The sequence below is a fragment of the Pinus tabuliformis genome, chromosome 7, assembly GCF_031772625.1.
Source record: "Pinus tabuliformis cultivar Carrire ecotype Pingquan chromosome 7, CPIR1, whole genome shotgun sequence".
NCBI lineage: Eukaryota > Viridiplantae > Streptophyta > Pinopsida > Pinales > Pinaceae > Pinus > Pinus tabuliformis.
This window is the reverse complement of record NC_142293.1, coordinates 1094987804-1095000307: the sequence shown is the minus strand read 5'-3', so window position 1 is coordinate 1095000307 and position 12504 is coordinate 1094987804.

Here is a 12504-nt window from a genome sequence, read left to right as displayed (position 1 = left end):
AAATTAAAAATTAAAAAAAAAAATACAAAATATTTAAATAATGTTTGCTCATAAAAAATAATTGCCAATGAAGAAATTGGATCCCTCTCCGCTCATATTATATCTATATTTAAGATGGGTCTATGCTAGTGGATAACACAAAAATCACAAAGTGAAGAAGAGTTTAAATCAAGTCAAAGCAAAACTTTGGGACTAGCGCAATTCATCTAACTTCTATTGAAATGCGGTATTTATACGTGTAATGTGATCTATATATATATATATATATATATATATATATAGTGTAATTGCTATTATGTTGTTAAATGGTTGTTTAATTAATGTTGGTTATTCGATGGCAAGATGGTTTTGTAACTCTTAATGATGTAATTGTTCATCTTCTTGGTTGTAGTGTGCCATGTTGTTGACATACAAATATTGTAATGGAGCCAAAAGAAAATGACAGTAAAGCATAGTTGGAAGTTATAAGTTTATCCTCCTGGAAAAGCAAAATTGTGGAGTTAAAGAACCACTTCTAGGAAATCAATTTCCATCACATCCATAGGGAGCTAAATACAACTGTAGATTCTCTCTAAAAAAGAATTATTTGTCTGGAGACAGGTTACATATATTATGATGAATTAGTTGGCAACCCAGTTCAAAGTTCTCATTCGATGCCCATATACTAATATGGATCAGCTTTAAGTCAAATTTTCAATTAGTTATCAACTAGCTTACTATAAATTTCAGGTGAGTCTACATTCAACTTTCAATTAGCCTCAAATACAATGTCTTTCTTTTTCTCTTGACAGGGGCCTCTTCATGGTTGTATAATACACTTTCGGGAATTTTTTGTTACAGGCTAATGTCATTTCTAGTCACTGTCTTCATTTTTCTCATAGTAGGGCCCTCTTCGTGGTTGTATAATACACTTTCTACAATTTTTGGTTGCATGCTATTGTCATTTCTAGTCAGTCTTATAATTTGCAGAAGAAAAAAAAATTGTAAAACCCTGGTTTTACAACAACTTCTTTTTCTCTTCTTCTGGGTCGTGATGCCTTGTCTTCTGGCAACCCATTGTAATGACAGAAGTTACAATCTTTTTGTCAATGTTTGTGCTTTTTTTCTTCCTCGTGAATAACAAAAGGGTCCTTTTTTTCTATAGTAATAAGAAGAAGAAGAATAAGAAGAAAGATATTGTAATGGTTATGTCATGGTTGGCATTCCTAAATATAAGCAGATATAGGATAAGCATGCATGCATATTAGAACTTGGTGCGCATGGATGGAATTCAATGTGCCAAATGATGTAGATGTTTCACAAGCATGGGGTGTGACATTTCAACCCTAGTTATCAATAGTGATGAGAGGCCACCAAGGACAATACCCCTTGGACCCTATGATAAGTGTTGCACATTTTGGTGTTAGGAGTGGAAGGGTAAGCTTGGTTCGAGGAGGTTGGTTATGGGATGTTTTTTGGTGCACATGAGGTTGTGCATCAACTACCATGGCTACACTTGAATTAGTGGGTCTTTACAAAAATAAAGTGGGAGAGTTAAGTTTTGTGAACAAAAGTAGCCTATGGGTGATATTTGCATTGATCACTTGTGTTAGGAACCTTTTTAGGCAAGTTAACTAATACTTGGAAGGTGTGAACCATGTAATTGAAATAATTCAATAGTGTCCTCCTTCCTTCAAATGAAGCAACAAAGCCAAGAACGTGACTATCAAATAAATATTAGCCCCCTATTGAGCCCTTGTTGCACATTTACAAATTGCTCAGACATTGATGTCATGGTGTTTCACACTAAGTATATCTAAGATTACATGTGATAGTATATGCCTCATTTTAGTACTAACAACTTCATTAGTTTTGTTCTTATATATTACATACTTTTTTTATTTGTGGTTGTTATGTATGTGATGTTTATAATAATTACAAAACTAACTATGTGAAAGCATCCCTAACATAAATTTTCATTTGGCACTAATAATATTTTCCTTACAACCCCCTTCCTTCATTGGCGGTGGGAAGGAAGCTGATCCTTCCTTCCCCCCACACCCCCCTTCCTTCCTTTGGAAAGAGAGGTAAGAGCAAGAGTTGGAAAGATGCCAGAAAGAATGCCTACCTTTGGTAGTTGTGTTGTCGTATCGAGAGAAAGAAAGTCAGTTACCTGTCGTCCTCCCTTCGGTAGATGAATGCCTACCTTTGGTAGTTACCTTCAGTAGGAGAGAAAGAAAGTCGGTTACCTACGCTTCGCTTCGGTTGCCGTATCGAGAGAAAGAAAGTCGGTTACCTACGCTTTGCTTCGGTTCGGTAGGAGAGAAAATCGGTATGAGTACTTTGGGTGTTGTTGGTTGTTCTTTTTTTTCGAACAACTGTTACTTGTTTGAAGAAAGAAGTCTATCTTACTCTGAAAGAGGTAAGGGGCGGCACCGCAGGAGAACGGAATGCTCTCCGGAGGAGCCATCAAAGGTACGAGTTCAAGAAAAAAGATAAGCGGTAAGCGGTCATAGGGCGAGGATAGGGGAAGGCACGCTTGAGGGCCATCCGGGCGAGGGTGGGGTACGGGTAGGGAGAGGGGGGAAAGGACAGGGGAATAAGAGAAAGGAGAAAAGAAAAAAGAATAAGGGAGAGGAAATAAGGGAAAGGAGAAATCAATCGACATTAAATTCAACAACTAAAAAGAGGCTCTTTGAGCCATGGCTAGCTCTCAGAGAATTTCATTCTCTTCGAGCTCTATACATATTATACTCGTCTAGACATATGATACTCGCATCTCTACGTTTCACTTCTTTACTCTCTTCTCTACCGAGATAAAGATCTAGATCTCGTATAACTTAGCCATTCCAATAGCCAATAGTCTTTAGTCCTATTTAGTACCCTTCTAATAGTCCCCTTGGCATAGTAGGTAGATATTGATTCCTTGCCCATGCATGAAGTTCCATAGCAAGAGATTAGACCCACTTCACCATTGACCTTAGCATATGGAAGGATATGGTTTCCATTAGCGGTGTCTCGCTTTTATGGATCTTTTTATCCATTTGCGTAGGCTTATCTCATAAAAGCTCACCTTTCTCTCCCATGAGGATTTTCCTCATAGAAGATTGCCTTTCTCTCCCGCACAACTTTTATGTTTTTCTCAATGGATATTTATCTCCAATCCATCCAACTTATCTAGAATTAAATCGAGAAGCTTTACCATGAAAGAATTATCCTTTCCCATTCACCAATGTGATTTAGCAAGAATCTCATCTCTTGGTGTCTCGCTTTTCCAAGTGATTAATTTATTAATAATGTATTTACTTTTTATATTACACATCATACCTAACTTTTCTCAGCTTAGGTTTGCAAAGTTTGACACACAAGGGAGGGGTGTTACATTTTGGATCCCTCTCTTTCCTTAAGATCCCTCCAACTGCAGCTAGAGTTCTTAGATGACTGTAAGGAGGAAGCCCCTATTGGAAAGGGACAGACAGTTTGAAGGTGTCTATCTTGTTGGTAATTCCTATATCGAAAAGTTGTATTTTCATAGTCCAGGGGTTGGGAATACACAATTCCCATCCACTTGAGCTCAATTTTATCTCGCAAAACTTCATTGGGATCTACCTAAACACATATGCAAACATAGGTGAAAATGCCTTTCAAAAGTCTTTCCCTGTCTACTTTGACGAATCTTCCAATAAAATTGCCCACTTTTTCTAAGAGATCTAGATGGGTAAAGTGAATGGGAAAACTGGGAATCTTACCCATACTAGAGTAGTCATCGGCAACATAGTGAGAGGATTGAAGTTGGGAAACCATGGCTTCACTAGAAGACCAACTCATCCCCAAAACCATGGACCTTGGTCAAGGATTTTTTTCTTATCCTCAAGACATTTGAAGATCACCACAAAAAAACATGGGTCTACATCCACCCAAACCGGCGTTCATCCAATCCTATCATAATCGAACAGAAAAACGCTACTTTTTCAATAGAAAATGGGGAATAAAAGTATCACCCAAGGATAATGACCATCGCATCAAGCGCTCAATCATAAGGGAGGAGCAATAATTTGACAATCACACGTCCTTGATTTCTGTTGATTTAACTCTAAACACTCACGTAATATTCTCTTGCTTGGCGAATTAAACACCACTGCATGGAATGGACCGGGATTGAGCCGAACCCTGGATGAAGCCCACTTCATTCTCATCTAAACACAAAACTATATATACGTCAAAGCTATTACAATAGATTCTGACTGTCAACACCTCGAGGTTCTGTTTATATGTGGCTACCTTTTATGGTTACTATTGAATGTGTGATTGGCAATAGTAATGGCAACTTAGGGCTGCCAAATTTCCTTCGATTCCCTCACTACATCCTAACGCAAATAGTTGTTCAATGCCTTGGTTGTCTTTCAAAACTGGTAGGCAACGTCTTCTTTGATATTTCTCGATGGTTTTAATTCCACTACAATCACAACTTTCATTTACATAAACTTCGTGTTTTCGCACGAGCGACAATTGTTCCAAGGTGAAATGTCACTTGGATGGTTTCAATGTTGTTGACCCATCATAACTAACTAACGGATATGCCCATTACAATTTTATACCACCCCATTATCAATATCAATTATGCATGGGAACCAATTAAAGCAACTTTTCACATTAATTTTATATGAGCATGAGAACATGTGTTAACAAGCAGCCCATAAAGCCTCATTTTGAATGCCATAGTCACTTAGAAGGAATTCCTCTTGTAGTAGCATCCTCCCTACTAAACTTTGCTAGTGCTAACATTAGAACCACCATTACAACAAGATATCTTTCTAGTGTTGACAACACCATTATAGTAAGATACCTCAAGAGAGACAGAAAATTTAAAAAGTATGATAGTAATACATATCCAGAAGATGGTATTGAAACTAGTAATTGTTCACGAATCCATAAGATTGTAAGGTCATTCTCATTATCATAATCATTGTCATCATCATCACCATCATCCTTGTCATTGTTATTGCCATCATTGCATTATCATCATAATCACCATTCATGCCATCATCATCATCATTATGGACATTGTTTGCAATTGTTCATAATTGTAGATGTTGTAAGAAATATCATCAACCCAAAAAATGTGATCAGTGCTAGAAAAGGGTTGTTTAGGACACATTGATATACGTAAGAGAAATAAGAACTCTATTTTTTACAGATGATCGATGATGATCATCATCACCACCATTATCATCGTCATTGTCATTTTTATCATCCCCATCATCATCATTAATGTAATTTCTATCGACATTGTTGTAATCATGCATCATCATCATTCATGCCACTATTGTTTTTGATGATGACCTAGATGAAAATGATGATCATGACACCAAAGATAATGCTTATGATTATGACATTGACAACATCTAAAATTGGGAAGATTCGCCAATGTCATTAGCATCGTCATCATCATAATCATTGCCATCATCATCATTGTCATTGTAACCACTATCGTCTTTATCATCATAATCACAATTCATGTCATCGCCATCATCTTCATTTTCATCATTTTCAATATTATTGACATTGTCATCAATTGTTCATAATTGTCAATGCCATAAGGAATATCATCAATGCAGAAAATATGATGAGTGTTGGAAAAGGGATGCAAAAGCGAACATAGAAATGGGGGCAACAATAGAAATAAAATTGGATGAAAAGTGGATACAACATAAGTAGATGCACAACAACATGAAAAACCTGACACAAAAGTGGATGCAAAAGTAGATGCAGTTGTCAATGCAAACTTGGATGCAAACATGAAGGCAAAATTGGAAGCAAACATGGGTCCAATGGTAGGTGTAAAACTTGGCACAAATTGTGGTGAAACAAATGTGGATGCAACAACGGAAACAAAAGTATATGCAAAAATGGATGAAACAAAAGTGGATGCAATAGGGGATGCAAACGTGGAAGCAAATGTGGTTGCAATGGTAGGCGCAAGATATGGTGCAACAAAAGTGGATGTAACAATAGACAAAAAATATGCAAAATAAGATGCAAAAATGGATGTAAAAGTGGAAGCAAACATTGATGCAACAGGCAAAACAAAATTGGATGCAAAAAATGGATATAATGTAAGTAGATGCAAAAGTAGATACAAAACGAGATGCAAAACCCAATGCATAAACCTGACATAAAAGTGGATGCAAAAATAGATGCAATATTTGATGCAAAAGAGGATGTGAACATGGATGCAAAATTGGAAGCAAACGTGGATACAACAGTGAGTGCAAAACATGGTGCAAATTGTGGCATAACAAAAGTGGATGTAATGATAGATGCAAAAAAAGAATCAAAGTATGATGCAAATGAAGATGTAAAAAGGGATGCAAAAAGTGAAATTTAAAATGGGTGCAACAGTGGATGCAAAATTGTGTGCAAAAGTGGATGCAATAGAAGTCGATGCAAAAGTAGATGCAAAACGAGACACAAAACCCGATGCAAATCCCGGTCCAAAATTGGATACAAAAGGGGATGCAAAAATAGATGTAGTAGTTGATGAAAACCTAGACGCAAATGAGGATGCAAACGTGGATGCAAAATTATAATCAAAAGTGGGTGCAAAAGGAGGTGCCAAACTAGGCGCTAATTGTGGCACAAAAATATTAGATGCAATAGTGGGTACAATAATAGATGCAAAAGAGGATGTAAATATGGATGCCAAACAAGAGGGCAAAGTGGATGCAACAAAAGTAGATGCAAAATTTTATGCAAAACTAGACACAAAACACGATGTAGAACTTGGCGCAAAAGGGATGCACAAATGGATGAAAAAATGGATGCGAAAAATGATTTAAAAAAGGATGCAAAAAAGGATGCGAAAGTCGATGCAAAAGTTGATGCAAGTGTAGGTGCAAAAAGTGGATGCAAATGAGGATGCAAAAGTATGTCAAACAAAATTAGGTGCCAAACTTGATGCAAAACCTGGAACAAAACCTGGTGTAAAGGATGACACAAAACTTGGCATAAAATTTGGTGCAAAACGTGGTGCAAAACCTATTGCAATACCTGGTGCTAAACTTGGTGTAAGATTTGGTGCAAAACTTGATGCAAATTTTGTGTCAAGTTTTGCACCATATTTGATAAATGGATGCAAATAGCACCAAAAATGGGCTCTAGATGCAAAAAAAGAAGTAAAAAGGGACGCTAATCGTTGGTTTTGTTGTAGTGTATGCTACTACTTCTATTGCAATCCCTGCTAAAGAGGAGGTCCCTTCCTCCCTAACAGGGCGTATAGATGAATTACGAATTAATAAAACTTTAACACCACAATTGTGAAAGCATCAACAATGCTACTCTTTGTATTAATAAATGATTATGAATTATAGGAGAAAAATAATGATACTTGTCCTCTGTTACATGGAACTGAGTTCCCTTTATAATATTGACATGTCAAAAATAAGAAATGGATCAGTCATGAGAATCTCATGATTCTCATGCTGATCAATATAGAGAGAAAATAGAAATTGTTACAAAGGTTTCTAAATACAAGGCTTATTGTTGTTACATCATTCTTCAAAATCACAACTATCTTGATTCCCTAGCTACCTATGGATAATACAATCTTTGTGACAACTATCCTGTGGAATAGTACCCACAGTCCTTAGATGGTTACAAAGTATTTAATGTCCCACGGTGTAACAATAGTGCTTAAGGTGTAACAACAACACCTGAGGTGTAACAACAGTTTGGAGTGTAACAACAATGTTTGGGGTGTAACAACAAGTACTCAAAATCCATCCTTTGGCTATCGTCTTGGAAGCATCACCTAGAAGAAACATAATCATAGAGCCTTTTGTCCACAATTTCCATGGTTAGCCATAAAAAAGGATATCACCTCATTCATATCTAACAAAAATGGTAAAATAATATGTTTTGACAAAAATGAATTCTTACAACTAGGAAAAAGGTATCCACGGGTTCAAAGGTGAAATGTTCAACGATAGGGGGGAAAAGGTATCCAAAATATGCACAAATCATGCACCCAACATCGCCCCCAAGCTGAAGCAATTGCATTTCCTCATGAAAAATACCTCAGGGCCAGCTATTATGGTTCATATGCAATTCTGTCAAATTATAAGCATTATCAGTATCCTCCTCATCGACCCTATATCCTTGAATAGCCATCAGTTGATGTAGCCAAGATTCCTCCTCGTAATCACACAGTTAATACTAAGGCTGGTATTCCTCCACTAGTAACCAAATTATAGGATATTTTAATTTGAGTCCTATCCAAAATGCGGCCAATAAATCTACAATGCAAGCATATTCTGGGACCCGTGAAACAACAATCATAAAATTTTCAAAACAAAATGGGTCACTCTATGGTAATCCTGCACTACTAACCTTTGTGTGCTTATAGCACCTTGTTAGAGCATGACCCTTCATCTGCACAAAAAGGTTGAGGTAGATCTTCACAATCCTCCTCCTGTAGACGGCTTCCTGCTCCTTGACACTTAGAACACTAAAAATTTTCCTAAAGAGTCATCTAAATTTTGTAGCCATACCTGGTTCAACTTGGATCACCCATGTTTCCTTTTCTTCATTCACATCCAATGACGTCATAGCCATATTCCCATCTATCTAATTTTTCATGAAGGAAATGAAGGTGCACAACTGAAAATCGCCCATGTAAGAAAGAATGTTCACAACCATGTGCGTGCTGACATGTTCACAAATCATGTTATGAATAAAAATCTCACAAAGAAAGCTTTGATCTTGGAAGTTGCATGCATGGAAAACATCCAAATTTTTTTGGGTAGAATTAGCCAAATAGGGTCTATTTTCATAGACCGCATTCAACTGAAGCAAGGAAAATCATTCCCACAGAAAAAATTGGGTAGGCCAGAGAGGGCCTTCTACACCCTAACAAATTTAGGGCGATTTCATGAAACTTGTTTTTTTAGTTTGTCAGATCCCAAAGCTAATCCTGTAACAATTGCAACTACTCTTCTTGCCTCTTCATAGCTACCTCCTTCCCTTCTCTTTCCCATTTTTCTGCCAAATCCTTCTCAACCTCTTTCTCATTGAGAAATTTTATAACTTTTTGGTGTGCCGTCAGCGAGATCACTTTTTCCTACAACAGGAGTACTTGTCGCTTCCACTTCGGTAACTCAGATATCAATAAAATTCTCTCAGAACACCATCCTGATTCCGAACCCTATGTTCCTCTACATGCACTATCACTTGGGGGTGTAATAGCATCCGGAGGATTAAGCTTCTCTATCTTGATTTATGGTTCTTATGTAACAACAATGTCATCAATGAGTTCTTGTGTAGCAGTCTCTTCTTTTCATCCCTGATCAGCTTCTCCCTCTACTGCTAGTTTTTGTGTAACAATAGTTTTGTCGATAGGTTCTTGTGTATCAGCTCCCAGGTCACCACCCATGGAATGCTCTCTTTTAGCTGTTGTCTCTTGTGTATCAACAACATCGTCAATAGGTTCTTGTGTAACAACTTCCCAGGGATTAGTTTGGGTCTCCATTGAGGTGGTGCTTGCAACAAAGACTTTATATCCAGTTCCTTCTAGGTTTATGGTGCATGCCGCACACATAGGACCTTGTGCGGAATCTGTCCTCATTTTTTCCACTGCTTCTGCCAGAGTATCCAGAACTAGAAAGCTTACTTCCGCTCTACTTTCTTCTAATTGCTGCTTTAATTTCTCATTTTCTTCTTCTAAGCTTTTTATTTTAAGCAACAAAGACTGGGTCTCGTTCATACCTGGAAGAGGGTCTTCTTTCGAATGGAGTTGTTCCTCCTCTTTCTGCTACCCCGTGTCCTTGCTTGGTCTTTTGCTAGATGAATGTGAAGGTTTCAGCTGCGAACTGACTTCTACCCTTTTCTTTGGTATTTTGTCACCTACCAGCTTCTTTAATGACCTTTTCTCGACCCTTCCAGTTTCCTTTGCTTCTTTCGAGGCATCAGGGGCTTTAGTTCACCTCTTGCGAGAGGTCCTTACTTTTCTAACGAAAAATATGGAATGTTAACCAGCTTCCCATGATGCAAGCAGTTCAATAATGCAAAATGGTAGTTAATGATGATTGTTTCCCTTCCCTCATAGGTGATATACTCAATAATGTATAGGGAAACATCCCCCCATGGCTGAGGGAGTGAAAATATATCAATTCCCCTACCCTTCTTCTCCAATTGTTCCTCTACTTGAAGGAACTTAGCCTTAAGAGAAGGGTCATTGATTTTTCTGTCGAACCACCATTTCCCCATAGTTTGTAGTGATATTACATGGGAAATTACTTCCTCTGTGACTTCGAGCTTTAACCCCCAGACTTCTGTCTGGTTCTGTGTAGGTTCCGAGCGAATTCCATCGCCACTAACTCTTCTGAACCCTTAAGTTGTTCGAAAAAATCGAACCAGCCCACGTCTTTAAAGATTTGTCCTGACTCAGGGCAATTCTCCAAAGCTTACATCGAAGTGGGCTCCTCTTAGACTGCTGCTCCTCCCATCTCTACCCTAGCACTCTATACTATGTTCTAGCTCTGAAAAATTTGGAATGAAGGCGCAATGCTCACTGAGATTGATGTTGGGGCAGTAAAAGGCAATAAAACAAGGATTTTGAGTTAAAGAGGATCGTGCTGCACACGATATGGTCCATTATTGGTCTAAATCATGGAGATGTGGCATTAAATGCACTTTCAATTCTTGGAAAAAGGGATAACGATGAAAATATTTTAATAATTATTATCGGTTTTAAATTCGAGATCATAGATTAGGAAATGACTTGTCCTCTCCCCTGAGTTTAACGGGATGTCAATCCTCAGTTGTCTAAAGAGATGCCATATTTAATTGCCAATTGTTAAATAAAGGAAAGAAGTGACATACCTGGTGCGATGTGGTAGTTGTATGAGTTGCTTCCACAACATAATGCTAATGAACACTCTCTCTTTCCTTATTTCATTTGACGATTTCGTTGATGTGGTTGCTTACAAGTTGATGGTTGTTACTTGTGTAACAACAACATGTTTCCATGCTATTTGTACAACCATTTTTTATTTACATAATGTTCCTAAAAATATTTACAAAGAGAATTTACAAACATATTCATATTTTTATTTATATGTTTATTTATTTTTTTATTTATGCTGGGTGTAACAACTACCAACAGAAGCTGGTTTTCAGCTGTTACACATATTGGAAAATTTAGAAATTGGCAGCACTGGGGAATTATCCCTTGCCTTCATAATCTGAAGGTCAAAATCCTTGACAATGTTGATGAACGATTCCTTTGAGGTGGGTTTGTGATATAGCCGAAGGCAGTGCCCATTACAAAACAATGGTGTCCTAGCACTATCAATGGTTACTAAATTTATAGTCCCATTATCAAATACTACGTAAACTTCATAAGGACTTAGCCACATCGTGTAGAGCTTCCCTTTAAAATCCTTAAATCTTGAATCATACAATAGAGCCCAATATCCTTTTTGAAATTTCTTCTTTTTAATAAATTTATCATGCCACTTAGCTCTCTACTGCTAGAAAATGTATGTTTGCTGAATAACAACTAACTGTTTATCATCTAGTTCATTAAGTTGATTCAACCATTATTTTTGTGTTGTTGTCAGATCTAGATTTACCTACAATGTTGTTCTCAATGTCTTAATTTTGAACTCTATAGGAAATAGAGGATTTTTACCATACACTAATTCATATGGTGATATTCTTGTAGTGTGACTCCTTGTAGTCTGGTATGCCCACAACACTTCTGGGAGTTTATCAACCCAATTCCTTCGATGGCTAGCTATGATCTTGGTAAGAATACCCTCAATAACCTTGTTGGTTCTTTCTACTTGGCCATTTTCTTGCAGATGGTAAGGCGAAGTGATTCTATGACAGATTTTATATTTTTCAACCAAGTTCTAAATCAAATGAGATGTGAACTAGGGGCCTCCATCTATCACTATTTCTCTACATACTCCAAAGCGGACAAAAATTTCTTCAAACAAGAAGTCTGAAACAACTTGCTCTGTAGCTATGATTAATGCTTTCACCTCATCCCATTTTGTGACATAGTCAGTGCAGACTAGAATGTAGGATTTTTGCTGAGATGACGGGTTAATTGGTCCTAAAAAATATAGAGCCCATTTCTCGAATGGTTCTAAGACTATTTGTGGTCTCAACGACATTTATTTTGATTGAAGTGGTTGACCCATTCTTTGGTGGCTGTCACATCCCTTCACAAATCTCTTATCATCCTTGAATATTGTGGGCCAATAGTATACCATTGAGAGCACTTTGTATCCTGTTCTCTTATCTGCAATTAACACCCGCAAGGTTCCTCATGGAAATCTCAAAAGATATAAAAAATTCCATCCTCCCTTACACATCTTCTAATTTGATGATCTGGCCCAGTGTGATAGAGATTTCCTTCTATCCATCAGTATTTAACACTTTGTTGAATGATCCTTTTCTTTTCCCTGTAGGATATGCATTGGGGGATTTTTACTACAAAACGATAATTAGCTATGTCTA